This window comes from Panthera tigris, chromosome B1, assembly GCF_018350195.1.
Source record: "Panthera tigris isolate Pti1 chromosome B1, P.tigris_Pti1_mat1.1, whole genome shotgun sequence".
NCBI classification, from domain to species: Eukaryota; Metazoa; Chordata; class Mammalia; order Carnivora; family Felidae; genus Panthera; species Panthera tigris.
The window spans coordinates 76,096,299-76,116,106 of record NC_056663.1 but is presented as its reverse complement, the minus strand read 5'-3'; the positions used below and the strand labels follow the sequence as shown (position 1 = coordinate 76,116,106).

Sequence of the window (19,808 nt, the reverse complement as noted above, 5' to 3'; positions counted from 1 at the left end):
AGGAGAAACTGGCCATGGAGAGAAAGAGGCAGAACACAGAACAAAGTTTAAAAAGATAAGGAAAAACAAGAATCATACATGTAATAAGTTTATACATGTATATACAATAACATGTATGTGTTTATATAAAATTATGTATGTGACTCTATGTATAAAGACATTTTTCTAACCCAAAGCAAATTTGTTCTAAGTTGAGGGTATTTATATATCCTATTTTCTCTGTTCTTTACTATAAATCTTTTTTTAAGCACTAAAAGAAGAAAAAACTTATTTCATTAAACTCAATTCCCTTTTTTTAAACTAGGAGCAAGTAACTAAGAGCAACATTTTGTGCATCCTATCACACCTCCATTTATTAATCATATTAAGAGAACTTATCAAAGACTACTCCAGTCAACTATGCAACATATCCAATAGTCACTGTGAAAGAATGGTTCTTTGCATAATTCCACCCAAATCAAATCAATTTGATGGAAAAAAACTACATAGCATACTCCCTCTGATAACTTCAAACTTTATGTAAAAAGGCTTGATGAGGTTCTCAAGTACATTTAACTTCACTTGACCCACATGAACAGAGAATTCTTGCCCTACATAAACTTAGAATTTGTATTTTGTAGAACACTTTTTGGGAAAGTACATGCTATCAAATAATAACTGTAGTAAATTAAATGTAGCCAATTATTTAATTGACTCACACGAGACATAATAAACCCTAATAATGGAGACTTTCCCCAGCAGCATTCTATCTCTATGACCCCATAGCACCATCTTGCCTAATTTGGGAGTAAGGCGGGGGGGGGGGGGGGGGGGGGGGGATTCTTTGCCTATTGCACTCAATTGGTTCAAAATGGTTAAACAAAACCATAATAATCCTTAATACAATAACCCAAGTCATTTATAAGAGCCATCAAATGTAATATGCACTCACACAAACTTCCACACCTCTTCTTTCCTGGCCTTCAATTATTTGTAAGTTTACTACTTTTACCATGTCAAGATTAATAAGAAACATTTTTTTCCAATTAAGATACTATTGAACACACTACATAACCAATTCTGAATCTACATTCCAGAATCATATGGTTTTGTACCATATTATAAAACATTATGATATACTATTTCTGTTCTGGTTTCTTAAGCTTTATGATCAGGCTAGATATCTACTTGATTGATAACTAAGAAAAGACTTGCCCACAGCAATTTATCTAGACCAAAAGCAAAATTATACAATGTGTAAAGTATATCTATATTGTACTCTCACCACTTTTTATGCATTATTATTCCCCCTTTTGGCATCCCTTCTTTTATCCCCAGGTGGACAGAAATCTTATCTTCTCCTCTGGATGTTTGATGATTTTCCTCCAAGAGCAAAATCCCACCCAGATCTATATTCTATACTCTCTGGGTAAACTACCCAAAACTCCAATATTTACTGTAAGTATGTATGTGTGAATGTGTGTATATAAAATCAGCATGTGTCTGTGTGTATACGTATGTGGTTGTGTATGTGTGTACACATCAGTGTCTTCCAAACAAACTCATGATCTTTCCCATGGGGCTCTCCTTCACTTTGAGGAAAGTACTATCATTATGTTATAAAAGTAAATGTCCCTACCTCACTGTCTTCTTAGATAATCTGCAAGAATTAGAACTCCTATCAACCAATAAGAACTGACACATAAGACTCAACCCAACAGAATACATATTGTTTTTCATAAGAGACTTTTTTTTTACTTTTAATTTTTTAATTTACATCCAAATTAGTTAGTATATAGTGCAACAATGATTTCAGAAGTAGATTCCTTAATGCCTCTTACTCATTTAGCCCATCCCCCCTCCCACAACCCATCCAGCAACCCTCTGTTTGTTCTCTATATTTAACAGTCTCTTATGTTTTGTCCCCCTCCCTGTTTTTATATTCTTTTTGCTTCCCTTCCCTTGTGTTCATCTGTTTAGTATCTTAAATTCCTCATATGAGTGAAGCCATAGGATATTTGTCTTTCTCTGACTAATTTCGCTTAGCATAATACCCTCTAGTTCCATCCACGTGGTTGCAAATGGCAAGATTTCATCCTTTTCGATTGCCGAGTAATACTCCATTGTATATATATACACCACACCTTCTTTATCCATTCATCTGTCGATGGACATTTGGGCTGTTTCCATACTTTGGCTATTGTTGATAGTGCTGCTATAAACACTGGGGTGCATGTGCCCCTTCGAAACAGCACACCTGTATCCCTTCGATAAATACCTAGTTGTACAATTGCTGGGTCGTAGGGTAGTTCTATTTTTAATTTTTTGAGGAACCTCCATACTGTTTTCCAGAGTGGCTGCACCAGCTTGCATTCCCAAAGAGACTTAAATACGGAGAACAAACAGAGGGTTACTGGAGAGGTTGTGGGAGGGGGGATGGGCTAAATGGGTAAGGGACATTAAGGAATCTACTCCTGAAATCATTATTGCACTACCTGCTAACTTGGATGCAAATGAAAAAGAAAAAAAGAAAGAAAGAAAGAAAGAAAGAGAAAGAAAGAAAGAAAGAAAGAAAGAAAGAAAGAAAGAAAGAAAGAAAGAAAGAAAGAAAGAAAGAAAAAAGAAAGAAAGAAAGACTGTTTTCAAGTGCCCATGGGATATATATGAAAATAGACTGTATCCTGGGACATTACTACAAAATTCAACAAATTTAAAGGAAATGAAATCATATACAATGGGTTCTTTGACTACAGGAGAATCAAACTAGAATAGAAAGGTAAAGAAAGAACTAACACAAAGATAAAGTTATCAGAAAAAAACCTCCAAACATTTGGAAACTAAAATATGCATTTCTAAATAATTGACAGGTCAAAAAAGAGTCTCCAGGGAACTAAAAACAAATACCAAGAACTGAATCAAAATAAAATACAACAGGGGTGCCTGGCTGGCTCAGTCAGTAGAGCATGTGACTCTTGATCTCAGGGTCATGAGTTAAAGTCTCACACAGGGCATGGAGCCTACCTAAAATAAATAAATAAATAAATAAATGAATGAATGAATGAATGAATGAATGACTATAAATACAACATATCAAAAATCTGTGAGCCATAGCTAATGCAGTACTTAGAGGGAAACTCTTAGCACTAAATGTATATATTAGAAAAATGGAGAAGTTTCAAATAATCTACATCTTCATTTTAAGAACCTAACAGAAGATCAAAATAAATCTAAAGCAAGGGGTGCCTGGGTGGCTCAGTCACTTGAACATCCAACTCTTGATTTCAGCTCAGGTCACGGTCTCATGGTTTGTGGGTTTGAGACCCACATCAGTGATTGCACTGACAGCATGGAACCTGCTTAGGATTCTCTCTCTCTCCCTCTCTCTCCCTGCATCCTTCTTCAAAATAAATAAATAAACTTAAAAATTTTTTAAATAAATGCAAAGCAAGCTGAAGGAAGGAAATGATAAATTAAAAAGATAATGAAACTGAAAGCAAAAAATAATAGAGAAAAATCAATGAAATAAAAAGGTTTTTGAAAAAAAAATCAATAAAATTTAGAAAACTTTAGCAGGACTAAAAAATAACAGAAAAAAAGACACAAAGTACCAGTATCAGGAATGAAACAGGAAATATCAGTATAGACCCTGCAGATGACAAAAAATAATACTACAAACAACTCTAACCAAATAATTTGATAACGTAGATGAAATCAGCCAATTCCTCAAAAACACAAGCTACCACAGTTACTCAATGTGAAATAGATCATTTAAGGGGTGCCTGGGTGGCTCAGTTGGTTAAGCATCCAGCTTCAGCTCAGGTCATTATCTCACAGTTCAGGTTCATGGGTTCAAGCCTCACATCAGGCTCTGTGCTGACAACTCAGAGCCTGGAGCCTGCTTCAGATCCTATGTCTCCCTCTCTCTCTGCCCCTCCTGTGTTTGTGCTCTCTCTCAAAAATAAAATAAATGTTGGGGCACCTGGGTGGCTCAGTCAGTTAAGCGTCCGGCTTCGGCTCGGGTCATGATCTCGCAGTTTGTGAGTTCAAGCCCCGCGTCGGGCTCTGTGTTGACAGCTCAGAGCCTGGAGCCTGCTTCGGATTCTGTGTCTCCCTCTCTCTCTCTGCCCCTCCCCCACTCATGTTCTGTCTCTCTGTCTCTCGAAAATTAATAAACATTAAAAAAAATTTTTTTAATAAAATGTTAAAAAAAATTTTAATAATTTAAGTGACACAACTATTAATGAAATTGAATTCATAATTTTAAAACTCTCAAAAAAGAATTCTCAAGGTTCACATTGTTTTACTAAAGAATTCTACCAGGGGCACCTGGGTGGCTCAGTCGGTTAAGCGTCCACCTTCAGCTCAGGTCATAATCCCACGGTTTGTGACTTCGAGCCCCGTGTCAGGCTCTGTACTGACAGCGCAGAGCCTGGAGCCTGCTTCAGATTCTGTGTCTCCCTCTCTCTCTGCCCCTCCCCTGCTCATGCTCTGTCTCTCCCTGTCTTAAAAATAAATAAATAAAACACTAAAGAAAAAAAAATAATTCTACCAAATGTTTAAAATTAACACTAATTTTATACTCATTTTATGAACTACTATTACTCTGATACCAAAGACAGTACAAAAAAAGGCACTGTATACCAATATCCCTTATGAATATAAACAAAAGAATTCTTAAAATAATAGCAAGTAGAAAACATTTTTTAATTTAAAATAAAAGCAGGGGCACCCAGGTGGCTCAGTCGGTTAAGCATCCAACTCTTGGTTTCAGCTCAGGTCATGATCTCACAGTTCATGAGTTCGAGCCCCACATCGGGCTCTGCACTGACAGTGCACAGCTTGCTTGGGATTCTCTCTCTCTCTCTGCCCCTCCCACACTCGCTTGCTCGCTCTCTCTCAAAATAAATAAATGAGCTTAAAAATTTTCTTAATAGCAAGTAGAATTCAACAATATATAAGAAGAATTATATACCAAATGGATTTGATTCCAGAGATACATTTCAGTATCGAAAAATCAAACAAATAACCCACCATATTAATAGGTTAAAGGAGAAAAATCACATGATCATATCTATTGATACAAAATAAAAGCATCTGATAAAATTCAACACCAACTGATGATAAAAACTCTCAGAAAAATATGAATAAAGGGAATCTTTTCAACTTGATAAAGGGCATCTACATAAAATCCACAACTAACATTATAATTTACAGTAGAAGATTGAATGCTTTTCCCAAAGATCAGGAACAAGGCAAGGATATACACTCTCACCACTCTTACTCAACACAGTGCTGGAAGTTAGGGCCAAGGCAATAATTGGCAAAAAGAAAATTAAAGGCATGCATATGAGAAAGGAAGAAACAAACTGCCTCTATTTGCAGATAACATGATTATCTATGTTGAAATCAAAGGTATGTACCAAAAAACATCCTAGAACTAATAAGTAAGTTCAACATGGTTACAGCCTATAAAAAATTGTGTTCATTTCTGTATACTAACAGTTAATACGTGGACAATGAAATTAAAAATACAGTATTATTTACAGTTGCTCAAAAATCTTTGAAATATTTAGATGTAGATGGATGTAAATCTACCAAAACACATACAGGACTTACATGCTGAAAACAAAAAATGATGATTTAAAAAAATAAAAGAATATCTACATAAATGTAGACATATACTGTATTCACAGTATAGATACCAACTCTCCCCAAAATGATACACAGATTGAACAAAATTCCTATCACAATCTCAGCAAGATTTCTGCAGATTTGGAATGAATGTTCTAAACTGATACTGAGGTGTGCCTGGGTGACTCAGTCAGTTGAGTGTCTGACTCTTGATTTTGGCTGAGATCACGATCCCAGGGTCATGGAATCGAGCCCCGCATTGGGCTCCATGCTCAGCATGGAATCAGCTTAAGATTCTTTCCCTCTCTCCCTCTGCCCCTCTCCCACTCTCATGCTCTCTAAAATTTCAAAAAAAAAAAGCGGGGGTGGGGGGCACATGGGTGACTCAGTCAGTTAAGCATCCAACTGTTGATTTCAGCTCAGGTCATGATCTCACAGTTCATGGGATGGAGCCCCCATCTGGCTCTCCACTGAAAGAGTGAAGCTTAATTGGGATATTCTCTCTTTCTCTCTTTCTCTCTTTCTCTTTCTTTCTCTCTCTCTCTCTCTCTCTCTCTCTCTCTGCCCTTCCCTTGCTCACTCATTCTTTCTCTCAAAATAAACATTTATAAATAAATAAATAAAATTGAAAAAAATTACAAATAAAATTGCTATTGAAAAGCAAAAGAACTAAGAGAGCAAAAACAATCTTGAGAAAGAAAAATAAAGTGGAAGAAATTAGTTTACCCAATTTCAAGACCTATTGCTACAGCAGTCAACACTATAGGTAGTACCATGTGAACAGATATATAAACCAACAGAATGGGATAGAGAACCCAGAAGCAGACCACATAAATATGCTCAACTGACTTCTGACAAAGATACAAAAGCAATTCAATGGAAGAATTCCAATAAACAGTGCTAAAACAATTAGATATCCATAAATGAACAAATGAACCTTCACCTAAGTAGACAGCATACCTTATACAAAAACCGACTCAACGTAAATTGCAGATTTCAAGGTAAAAAATAAAACTTTCAGAGAAACACACAGGAAAAAAATCTTCAGGATTTAAAACTAGGCAAAGAGTTCTTAGATGACATCAAAACCAAGGCTCATAAAAGGAAAAACTGATAAACTGAACTTTATCAAGTAAAACTTTGATCTCCAAAAGATCCTGTTAAGAAGGTGAAAAGACAAGCTGCAAACTAGAAGAAAATATTTGCAAAGCACACATCTGACAAAAGAAAACACCTAAAATAAATAAAGAACTCTCCGTATTCAACAGCAAAATCATCATCATCATCATCATCATCATCATCATCATCATCACCTAATCAGAAGATTAGAATAAAGAATTCAAATGTCAAAAGACAAGAATAGGTGTTTTACCTAAGACTACACAAAGATAAATAAGCACATGAAAGTATGTTCAACATCATAAACTCTTACAGAAATGTAAAAGAAAACCACAGTAAGATATCATTAGATACACAATACACAACAGATACACATCTATCAGAATATCTAAAATAAAATATAATAACAAAACCAAATACCAACAAGGATGCAGAGAAACTGAATCACCTATCTGCTGTTGGTGGGAATGTAAGATGGGAGTTAGGTGGAAAACAGAGTAGCAATTTATTGAAATAGTTTTTTCATGTAACTGCTATACATACTAACAAATATGTATCTGGTATTTTTCCCCAAGAACTGAAAACTTTTGTTCAGACAAAAACCTGTACACAAATATATTAACAGCAGCTTAATTTGTCTCAGCCAAAAAATGAGAAAAATTCAGATGCCCTTCAACAGGTAAACGGTTAAACTAACTGGTAAATTCACACCTTGGATTACTACTCAACAATAAAAAGGAAAAAAAAAAAACACATTGACACACACAAATATCTAGATGAATCTCCAAAGAATTATACTAAAAAAAAACAAAAGGTCATATGGTATATGATTCCATTTATACGAAATTCTTAAACTCACAAAATTATATAACTCCAGAACAGATTAGTGGTTGCCAAGGGTTAAAGAAGAGTGGAGCAGAAAGGAATTAGATGTGACTGTAAAAGGGCAAAGGACAGATCCTTTTCTGATGGAAACTTCTATACATTTATTGCACTGATGTCAATATTGTATTGTAGTTTTAAGATTTTCCCACTGGGATAAAGAGAGTAAAGGATACAAGGGATCTCTCTCTATTATTTCTGATAACCACATGTGAATCTACAATGATCTCAAAATAAAAAGTATAATTTGAAAAAATAAGTAACTGGGGCACCGGGGTGGCTCAGTCAGTTAAGCGTCCAACTCTTGATTTCGGCTCAGGTCATGATCTCACAGTTCATGAGTTCCAGCACCACATCAGACTCTGCTGCTGGCATGAAACCCACTCGGGACTCCTCTTCCTTCCTCTCTCTGCCCCTCTCCACGTGCACATGCTCTCTCGCGCTCTCAAAAAATAAACATTAAAATAATGATAGAAAGGAAGTAACTAATGTGAGGTGTGACTTAGAATTGTCATAGGATTAATTGTTCCACTGATAATTTCCCATTGAAAAGAAAAATATATTAACCTGGATAAAGTGCTCATTAGCAGGAAATGAAAGCCAAATTAAAGAGCAAAAAAACTCTGGTGAGCACAAATTCTGAAGTCACATAAGACACACAGTCCCAGTTTCATTAACTTTCCATGCTTCCCCACCCCAGCCAAAAAAAAAAAAAAAACCAAAAACAAAAAAAAAGTGGGTATGTTTAATCACTTGTCCTACACCTAAAAAAGGCTTGCCATATAACAAAAAAAAACGATTAGGCATATATTAATATCACACAGAGTTTATTTACCCTATTGACTCAATTCAAATATTTGCATTATAAAATAAATATGCAAATTTGAGCCTTCAAACAGGAAATGAAATTTTCTAAATCCATTACATAACTTTGGATTCATGTGTGCAGTGAAAGCTAATAAATCATTTAAACCTTCACACACAGAACCTTTTTAAATTTGCATTTATCTACAGTAAATACTGCCATGTTCTTTAATAGCTTTCTAGTTCAATCTAGCAAACTAGTGATTTATGGCAGTGATATATTTTAAATATCAGAAATTTGTCACTATGTGACAACCAGTCAGAAGTCCACTGAACTTATATTACTCGGAATCAAAACATCATAGAATATGAAAGAGACAGCAAAATGTCAAGCATTCAATAATCAAATCAATTACTTCAGTATTTGAGTCTGATTATATGCAAAACTGTTCATAACATTACTTATACTTTAAGATCCTTTATTACTTTAACAAGCCCACGTTATCATTCTCTCAATGCTTCCAAGTTATTTTAAAAGACTAATACTATGATTTCACTTACATATGGAATCTGAAAAATAAACCAACAAACAACAGAAAGAGACTCATACAGAGAACAAACTGGTGGTTATAGGGGAGGCGGTTTGGGAAAATAGGTGAAGGGGATTAAGAAGTACAAACAACTTGCAGTTATAAAATAAATGGCAGGGATGAAAAGCACAGCATAGGGAATATAATCAATACTATTATAACAACACTGCATGGTGACAGATGGCAACTATACTTTTCTGGTGAGTATTGCATAATGTATAAAATTGCCAAATCACTATGCTATGTATCTGAAACTAACACAACACTGTATATCAACTGTACTTCAATAACAAAAATTTTAAAGAAAACACATTGTTAAATTTCATACTTTATAACTTGAAGTCCTTTATAACCTGAGTCTTATTTTGAGGAACAGAAAAATTTACAATATGTAAAAGAAGTATCTATATTACTTTTTTTTCCAAAAAACATGAACTTTTAGATCTTTATAATAATTTCGTACCAATATTCTTATGTAGAAAGATTCATCAGATGTGAAAACAGGAACTGTATTAACAATAGAGGAATAAACTGGAAACCTAAACAAACATCTACTATAAGAGATACATGTTGTTTGTGCCTGTATTGCACTCACTTTTCCTTTCATTCCCCCATCCACTTCATTGCATTCTCCTGGCAATGAGGTCACAGTACCTCACACCTAGGCCATAGAGAGGACACATACAAGTTTGCCATTCTCCTGGTCACAATGATAAATCCAGGAGTGAAAACGTGACCTAATTCAAGCCAATCAAAATCATTACCAAGATTTTTTTTTTTAATTGGGAGGTAGAAAGGAAGGGCTTTTGTACTTTGGGGTCAAAAGCTGGAAAGTTACTTAAATTGGCAGCTTTCAGTAGACATCTTTCCTGCCATGTATACAGAGAAATTCATCTGCACCATGAATGGAGAAAGAATATTCTGGTGGCATCAACTCCTCAGTTCCAGCACCTGGTTCCAGAGCTCCCCTGGTTTTCAAAGCTTCATTCAATGATCTATTCTGACTGATAGTGAAAAGCTAAAAGCTTTTCCTCTAAGATCAGGAGTAAGACAAGAGTGTCAACTCTGGCCACTTTAAAAAAAAAAACAGTATTGGAAGGACTAGCCAGAACAATTAGGCAAATACAGAAATAGAAATAGAAATAGAAATAGAAATAGAAGGCATCCAAAGTGGAAAGGAAAAACTAATCTGTTTTCAGATGATATGATCCTTTACAAAATTCTATACACTCCACCAAAAACTGTTAAAACTAATAAATGGATTTGTTAAAGTTGCAAGATACGAAATCAACATTCAAAAAAAAAAGTTGCATTTCTATACAGTGACAACAAGCTATCTGATAAAGACATAAAATAAACAATTTTCATTTGTAATAGCAAGAAAAAGTATAAAATACTTTAAGAACAAATTTAACCAAGATAGTAAAAGATCTATACAATGAAAAACATAAATAAAACACTGATAAAAGAAATCGAAGACGCAAATGAATGGAAAGATATTCCAAGTTCACTGCTTGGAAGAATTAAAATTGTTAAAATGTCCATTCTACCCATTGATGTACTAGTCCCACTTGTTTATTTTTTCTTGTTTTGCCTGTGCTTTTGGTGTTAGATCCAAAATGCCATGGCTGAGACCAATGTTAAGAAGCTTTTCCTTGAAAATACATGTTTAAGGGGGCGCCTGGGTAGCTCAGTCTGTTAAGCGTCCGACTTCGGCTCAGGTCATGATCTCGTGGTTCACTAGTTCAAGCCCCATGTCAGGCTCTGTGCTGACAGCTCAGACCCTGGAGCCTGCCTCAGAATCTGTGTCTCCCTCTCCCTCTGCCCCTGCCCCATTCATATTCTCTCTCTCTCTCTCTCTCTCTCTCTCTCTCTCTCTCAAAAATAAACAAAACATTTTTTTTTATTTTAAAAAAAGAAAAAAATATATACGTTTAAAAAGAGGAAAGGCACCTGGGTGGCTCAGTTGGTTGAGCATCCAACTCTTGATCCCCAGGGTTGTGGAATCACGCCCCATGTCAGGCTCTTCACTAAGCAAGGAGCCCGCTTGAGATTCTCTCTCTCTCTTTCTCTCTCTCTCTCTCTCTCTCTCTCTCTCTCTCTCTCTCTCTCTCTCTCCCCCCCCCCCTCTCCTCCACCCACACTCTTTAAAATAAATAAATATATAAAGGTGGTTTTTTTTTAAGAGGAAAAACATGTAAGTATGTTACATTTGTTCATAAAGACCCAAACAAAATTTGGAAAAGATGTGTGAGGTGCCAATAATAGTTACTTTTCAGGTTTTCTTTAGCAGTGACTAAATTCATTTAGGGGGAGATTATTTGGCAGGAAAAAAGAGGTGAGAGAGAGATATCATCATATTCATTTTTATTTTTGAACTATTAATCTATCATCCATATAAAATATTAAACAAAGACCCAAAAAATGGTCATTATATTTGATAGCCCGGAAAATCCTGGAAAAAATACCATCCCAAAGATAACCTAATACTGGCTCAGATACTATAACCAACTAACACGTTGGTATCAATAAAGATGATCTTTCATACACGATCCATCTTCATTTTCCTTTTAGTCTCAGTATTATGTAAAGTGTTTTACCCCTAAAGAAAGAGAAAAGCAAAGTGGAGACTGTGGTGGACGATGGGTAGAGAAGGATAATTTAATCAATCCGCTGCACTTCCAAAATAAATGCCCTAAAAGCAAAAATATTCAAATGGTATTTTTGAAGCTCATTTTCATACATGCTAAGCCTTTCCTCCTTGCTCTTACATTGATATTTGTCTTAATGTTCAAATTGGTTAAATGGTGTATCAGGATTCTTCCAGATAGTTTAACATATCACAAAACCAGGAAGGTAAACAGTGCTAGAAGGTGAAATATTTAACACAGTTAACAAGTTTTCCCAACCAAAAGCATACTAAAGGCAATGAACCTGTATTTACCAAAACATCTATTACTGTGTGTTTTCTATCAGGATAAACAAAGGGTACAAAGAATGGGGTTAAAATGAGATGGCTCTAGTGAGAATTAATATTTAAATGACTCTATATCTTGCCATCAGAAATCCCAGGCTGAGGCCACAGACAAGCTCATGGCCTTGAAATCTAAACAACATAGAAACATAAGCCTTCGTCTAGCTCCTATTAGTTATTTAAGATCTACTATTACAACATTAAAATACCAACTACATATTGATTTTTAAGAAAAGACTAATTTAGTTTGGATGAAAAGGAGTTAAAACCAGTAATATATTATGTACATGAAAAAATTTTCTCACCAAAAAATAACTCCAATTTAGTACAAAATTCTTATCAACCTTCTCAAGACATTTTAGCCATGTAATAACCCCTATACAAAATAACATTTCCAATCACTCGGCTTACCCCGCAAAATCTCAAAAAGCCACACCTCCCATTTTCTTCCCATAGAATCTTACCAGTCAAGCCAGTCCAGACTACTTATAACAAGGAGCTTTACTCACTTCCATAAATAAACGTTAAAAAAAAAATTTTTTTTTAAAAAAAAGGGGTGCCTGGGTGGCTCAGTCGGTTAAGCGTCCGACTTCGGCTCAGGTCACAATCTCGCGGTCCGTGAGTTCGAGCCCCGCGTCAGGCTCTGGGCTGATGGCTCGGAGCCTGGAGCCTGTTTCCGATTCTGTGTCTCCCTCTCTCTCTGCCCTTCCCCCGTTCATGCTCTGTCTCTCTCTGTCTCAAAAATAAATAAACGTTAAAAAAAAAAAAATTTTTTAAACTCACTTCCTTATCTTTACTCTCCCTTCCTCAAATTCAAAGTTTAGCTCAATTCTCACCTCTACAAACAGACATTTCCAGATAAAACCAAAAACAACGTACTGTTTCCCTACTCTGAACTGTTATAGCTTTGTCACATTGCAAAGCATGCACAGTTCACACTTAATTGCTTTATTGCTAGTTATCTTTTTTTTATATAAACCAGTATGTACACTATTTTTTTTAATTCAGTGAGTTAACATACAGTGTAGTCTTGGCTAGACGTTAAACCCAGGGCTTCATCTCACATATGACACCCAGTGCCCATCCAGAGAAGTACCCTCCTTAATGCCCATCACCTATTTAACCCATCCCCCCACTCACTTCCCTCGAGCAACCCTTTGTTTGTTCTCTGTATTTAAGAGTCTCTTAAGGTTTGCCTCCCTCTCTGTTTTTATCTTATTTTTCCTTCCCTTCCCCTATGTTCATCTGTTGAGTTTCTCAAATTCCACATATAAGTGAAATCATATGATATCTGTTTTTCTCTGACTTATGTCACTTAGCAAAATACTCTCTAGTTCCATCCACATGGTTGCAAATGGCAAGATTTCAATCTTTTTCAATGTCAAGTAGTATTCCATTGTATATAGATACATGCCACATCTTCTTTATCCATTCATCACTCGATGGATATTTGCACAACTCTGGTTTCCATCAGACTGTAAGCTCTTAAGAAGGAAAACTATAGAAGGAACTACATGTCATACATTATTCCCAAAGATTCTAACAATCCTATGAGGTTGATACTATCATTCCCTAAATTTTCCAGACACAGGAACTAGATCAGAAAGTTTACGCAGCTTGCCCAAGAACCTAACAAGTGACAGACTTAAACTGAAGTTTGTCTGATTCCATGCAAGATACTGTCTTTCAAAACAAAACAAAACAAAACAAAACAAAACTGTTATAAAGCTCTATGGTATTTAGCACATTTTCGAAATATGCTCACTTATTTCAACTTGGTACAACCCTTAAAGTTGATGTATTTTACCTTTCTCCGGCAAGCATGCTTTTATAATCCCCTTACTCTGGTTCTATGGGGGAAACTCTCAACTGACTTGAGAGTCCTGGTAGGGATACAGTCCTGCCAATTCCACAGAATGGCATAAGAAACAGGTTAGACAATCATAATATCATATACTGTCAGATATACTCTTTCAGTGGTAGGGCTGTGATTTAAGTCAGGCCAATCAGAGTTCTGCAGGGGTCTGAGCCTCTTTATGATGTTATCTCAGAACAATTGGGTCTTTCTACCTCATCCAGGCTATGTTCACTTGCCCCAACTCAATACAACACAAATTTGATAAAGTCTAATAATTCCAAAGGGAGTATTTGGCACAAAGGTGACAATCTAGAAATATACCTGGTTCGTCATGTATTACTAAAATCTATATTTAAAGAAAGTCAGGAGCACCTGGCTGGCTCAGTTAGTACAGCATACAACTCTCAATCTCCGGGTCATGAGTTCAAGCCCCACATTGGGTGTGGAGCCTACTTAAAAAAAAAAAAAAAAAAAAAAAAAAAAAAAAAAAAAATTAAAGCAAGCCAAAGAACTAGAATGCTTTCAGTTTAGAGTAACTATGTGACAAAATACCATTCTCTTCCTAATCATAATATGAACTGAAATTTATTTAGCAAACAGCCATAGCAATTGAAAAATTAGGAGCTCTAATTTCATCTCCCATTTTACAAGGGTTACTAGATTGGCCCAAGGAGGTAAGTGGAAAGAATTTACACCCTACAAAAAACAAATGAACATATTAAATGCTAGCCCACAAACAGACTGGGAAGAATATATAAATGTAATTAGACGAAGATGAACAACAGATTTATATCATGCTGGAATAATATATGTTTGTACCATTATAATTACTGAGAAACTAATTAGAAAATATTTACAGATTCTCTTACAAGTACCTTATACAACATCAATACTATAAAAATGAAACAAATCAGGGGGCACCTGGGTAGCTCAGTCAGTTAAGTATCTGACGTCAGCTCAGGTCATGAACTCTCAGTTCATGGGTTCAAGCCCCACGTAGGGCTCTGTGCTGACAGCTCAGAGCCTGGAGCCTGCTTCAGATTCTGTGTCTCCCTCTCCCTCCAGCCCTCCCCTACTTGAACTCTATCTCTCTCTCAAAAATAAAGATTTTTTGGGGCGCCTGGGTGGCTTGGTCGGTTAAGCGTCCGACTTCAGCTCAGGTCATGATCTCACAGTCCGTGAGTTCGAGCCCCGCCGTCAGGCTCTGTGCTGACAGTTCAGAGCCTGGAGCCTGCTTCCAATTCTGTGTCTCCCTCTCTCTCTGACCCTCCCCCATTCATGCTCTGTCTCTCTCTGTCTCAAAAATAAATAAACGTTAAAAAATAAATAAGTAAATAAATAAATAAAGATTTTTTAAAAATTAAGGGAAAAAAATGACACAAATCAGAACCATCTCAGGTGCATTTAAAGTAGTATGTTTATTTAAAAAATAAAAAACAAAACAAGTTAAAAAAAATTATCACTACCTGAAAAAAACAAAAACTAAATCCAAATACTGAGAGTATGATCCTGATATTCACAACCTGGAAAGAGATATCCTCAAGTGTTAATAAACATGATCTCTGCCTGGTGAAAAAAATAAATAAAAATAAAGTAGTATGTTTAAAACCAGGCTGTGCAATAGCTTTAAAAAGGTAGGCTACTAAAGACTTGATTATAAAACTTTCTTTTAAAATTTCAGGTTTTGTACATATATCCTAGAAACTTAGCAAATGCTTTAAACAAACAAAAATAATATTTAAGTCAGTATTCAAATAGCTTCAGCAAATAATAGGGTAACAGCTAAAAAAAAAATGGCTCTCCATGACAAATATAAAATAAACACTATAGAAAAGTTATACAGAAGCAAACTCTGGAACTGGGGAAAAAATAAAACGACACATCAGCATTTAACAAAGTGAACCAGATGTTTAGATAGATTTGGCAACTCTGAAAGTAATATAAATTAACCTTTTCTTATACGTGGTAACAAATTTTCTATTCAAAAAAAAAAAGCCAGAAGAAACGCTAAAAATACACATTTCCTCTCACATTTCATTTTTATAAATGAAAATGTTTCCCATTCAAAGAAAAACAAGTACTTTAAGAATAAAACAATTTTTGCTAGCATTCATTTTCTAAAAGCAATCAGCTGAAATATACTAATTTGACTACCTGATACCAAACAATGCAGTTATTTCCTACCTGAAATTTCATCCAATAGCAATACTCCCTCACTGTAGCACTTCAGTGTCACGTTCTCTTTTGGTTCAGATTACATGGCCTCACTTTCAGTAAATTAATAGTTTGATCAAGTATCTTCTTATAGTGTTAAGACTGGCAAACTTAGGAGGACAAAAACTGTAATTTTAAAAAAAGTATAATTCGTCTTGTTATCAAGTCTAACCTTTTTGTTCTATATTAATACTTCAAAAGAAGCAAAATATATAAAATTAATAATTTTTATAATGTAAAAACTTCTAATAATTCTATTCTCATAACTATATGATGAAACATAAGATAAAAAGATGTCTGAATGAAAATTTGTGTCAATCTTTTGCCAAGTAAGCTATTACTCAATTCTCCTTAAAGAAAACAATTCATCATTCTGAAAAGTGGAAAACAAGTGTAAAGAACTAAGCATTTAGGGGTGCTTGGGTGGCTCAGTCAGTTGAGCGTCCAACTCTTGATTTGAGCTCAGGTCATGATCCCAGGGTCGTGGGATGGAGCCCTGAGACAGGCTGAGACAGCCCTGAGACAGGGATCAAACATTTATCCTCTTTTCCTGGAGGTAATAACCAAATTGTTGATTTTATAAAGTTCTTCATTATAGAAAATTCCAGCTAATGAATGCAGAAAACAATTTTTTGCATTTATTTTTTATTTTGAGACAAAGAGAGACTTATTTTTTAAGTTTATTTATTTATTTTGAGAAAGAGAAAGAAAGAGCAAGCAGGGGAGGGGTAGAGAGAGAGGGGCAGAAAGAGAATCCCAACCAGGCTCTGCACCAGCAGCACTAAACCCAACATGGGGCTCAAACTCACGAACTGTGAGATTATGACCTAAGCCAAAACCAAAAGTCAGATGTTCAACCAACTGACTCACCCAGGCACCCCCAGAAAATTACTGATTTAAAACATCATCAGGGCACCTGAGTAGCTCAATAGGTTGAGCATCTGACTCTTGGTTTTGACTCAGATCATGATCTCACTGTTCACAGATCAAGCCCCACATCAGGCTCTGCAGTGACAGCACAGGGCTGGCTTGGGATTCTGTCTCCCCTCTCTCTCTGCCCTTTCCCCAATTGTGCTGTCTCAATCTCTCTCAAAAAAATTAATTAAAAAAAAAAACATTAAAAAACTAGTCTTTAACTTTTAAAGGTACACATTGAAGTATTTAGAAATTAAAAGGGAGAGGGGCACCTGGATGGCTCAGTCAGTTGAGCAGTCAATTTCAGCTCAGGTTACGATCACAGGGTTGTGGGATCCAGCCCTGCGTTGGGCTCTGCACTGAGCGTGGAACCTGCTTAAGATATTCTCTCTTGCTCTCTCTCTCCCCCTCTGACCTTCTCCCTCACTCTCTAAAAAAAAATTTTAAATAAATTTTAAAAATGTGTATTTCAACTATTGAAAGGGCGGGGAGGAAATGCGGGTGACTGGCTGGCTTAGTCAGTAAAGCAAGGGACTCTTGATCTCAGGGTTATGAGTTCAAGCCCCACACTGGGTGCAGAGATCACTTAAAAATAAAATCTGGGGTGCCGGGGTGGCTCAGTTAAGTGTCTGACTCTTGGTTTCAGCTCAGGTCATGATCACACAGTTTCTGAGTTTGAGCTCTGCAGTGGGCTCTGCACTATTAGTGCTGAGACTGCTTGGGATTCTCTCTCTCCGCCCCTCCCCTGCTCACTCACACACACTCTCTCTCAAATAAATAAGTAAACTTAAAACAAATGTTTAAACAAATAAATAAAACCTTAAAACATAAAATAAAAAGGAGAGGAGGGAAAACTCTTGCATTACTGAATTAGATATAGTTACACAAGTTGTTAATTAAGATGTTTAAATACAAGAGCAGATACTGAAATCAACTAAAGCCCTTGTATTTATCATTTTTAAATTACTATAAAAAGGATTATTGTTTAGGGGCACGTGGGTGGCTCGGCTGGTTATGCGTCCAACTTCGGCCCAGGTCATGATCTCACAGGGAGTTCAAGCCCCCTGTTGGGTTCTGTGCTGACAGCCCAGAGCCTGGAGTCTGCTTGGAATTCTGTATCTACCGCTCTCTCTGCCCCTCCCCTGCTCGCACTCTGTGTGTGTGTCTCTCTCTCAAAAATAAACAAACATTTAAAAAAATGTTTAAGGGGTATTGCTTAAAATATTAACATTATGAACTTTTGCTTACATGTTATCACATACAATCCTCTAAAACTGAAATTAAATGTCCATTATCCAAAATGACAGTACTAACTACATTCATCCTGCCAACACAGAAATTTGACAGCTTCGATCAATCCTCAATAACTCTAAATTAAAAATTTACCAGATAGGCTTTTAAGCATCAGCAAAGAAGAAAAGGTTAGAAAAACAGAATACAAAAATGGATCACTCCAAATTAATCTACCAACAAACAATAATCAAGCAGCAACTATGCACTTCATCATATATAAGATGCACTCATTGGTTAGAGATATTATTCATGTTTTGTGGACAAAATTAACAATAAGATCTATGCAAAGTACTACCAAAAAAAAAAAAAACCTCATAAGAACCAAAAGTATACACACTATTCCTCATAGTAAGGCAGTAGCATAAATTGTTAGGGTCTTCAGTACCAACCTGAAAAAGCTGATGACAATTTTGTATTCTCTGCATCTACTTGAATGTAATGGATGATCAAAAGAAGATAAATTTAAGGGGCGCCTGGGCAGCTCAGTCGATTAAGCATCTGACTCTTGATTTCTGCTCAAGTCATGATCTCACAGCTCTGCTTAGGATCCTCTCTCTCCCTCTCTCTCTGGCCCTCCACTGCTCACTCTTTCTCTCTCCCTCTCTCTGTCTCTCTCAAAATAAATAAACTTAAAAAAAAAAGAAATTTGAATAAATGTATGCATGCAATGGTACAATAAACCTGTTATTCCAACATGAGCATATGTATTAATAGAAGCATAGCTAGAAAAGCCTCTGAAGCCTTAATGAAACATTCATACCACTTGATCCAGCAACTGAACTTATTTTTTTTAAGTTTTTTTATGTATCTTAAGAGGGGTAGAGGAAAGAGAGTGTGCATATCTCCAAACCGTGAGATCATGACCTAAATTGAAACTAAGAGTCGGACGCTTAACCAACTGAACCACCCAGGCACCCCCAGCAACTGAACTTCTAAAATTCTAACCTAATAAGCCAAAATATTTACAGCACTTTATGTAGCACCACTGCCCCACCTACTCCTATATTTTCTTTCATCTTCTCATAATTCTAGGCCAGATATATGTATTATGTATCATGACAAAGACACCCATCTCCCACAGGACACTCATCATCAAGGTCAGAAACAACAAGCAAGTCCTGACACAGGTTTTAGTCTGTCCTTGTGGATGCCAACTTGTACTTGTGGGCTCCAGCTTATTCTTGCTTTCCTGTACTTTACATCCATCTTCTCTTCTGACCATTTGCCTCATGAACCTCAAACTCCAGAATTACGCACAAAGACAGCCTTACAGATACTGGTAAACCAGCTCCTAAAATTATGTACTGTAAAATCTCTTCAACAAATCCTGAAGGTATTTGTAAGTGAAGCTTTTGTTTAGTGAAAAGTGAACCTCAAGAAAATTAACGAGAAAAACCCACAAAGTTATTTTTAAAAGGCATATGTATTGAAACACTGCCAGGTTGGATTAAGAAAACTAGAGACAGGACAGATGAAGAAAGGCCTTTGGATCCCCAGATTTCTACTGGCAGGAAGTAAGCTGAGACTTCTGGTCAGCTGTAAAGATACG

At 36.0% G+C, this 19,808-nt stretch overlaps 1 protein-coding gene across 3 annotated transcripts in view; it reads right to left on the bottom strand.

Annotated features, from left to right (window-relative positions):
• The window catches only part of LRBA (LPS responsive beige-like anchor protein), a 781,201-nt gene that overhangs the window by 706,444 nt on the left and 54,949 nt on the right, over window positions 1–19,808 (bottom strand). The window lies entirely within an intron of this gene.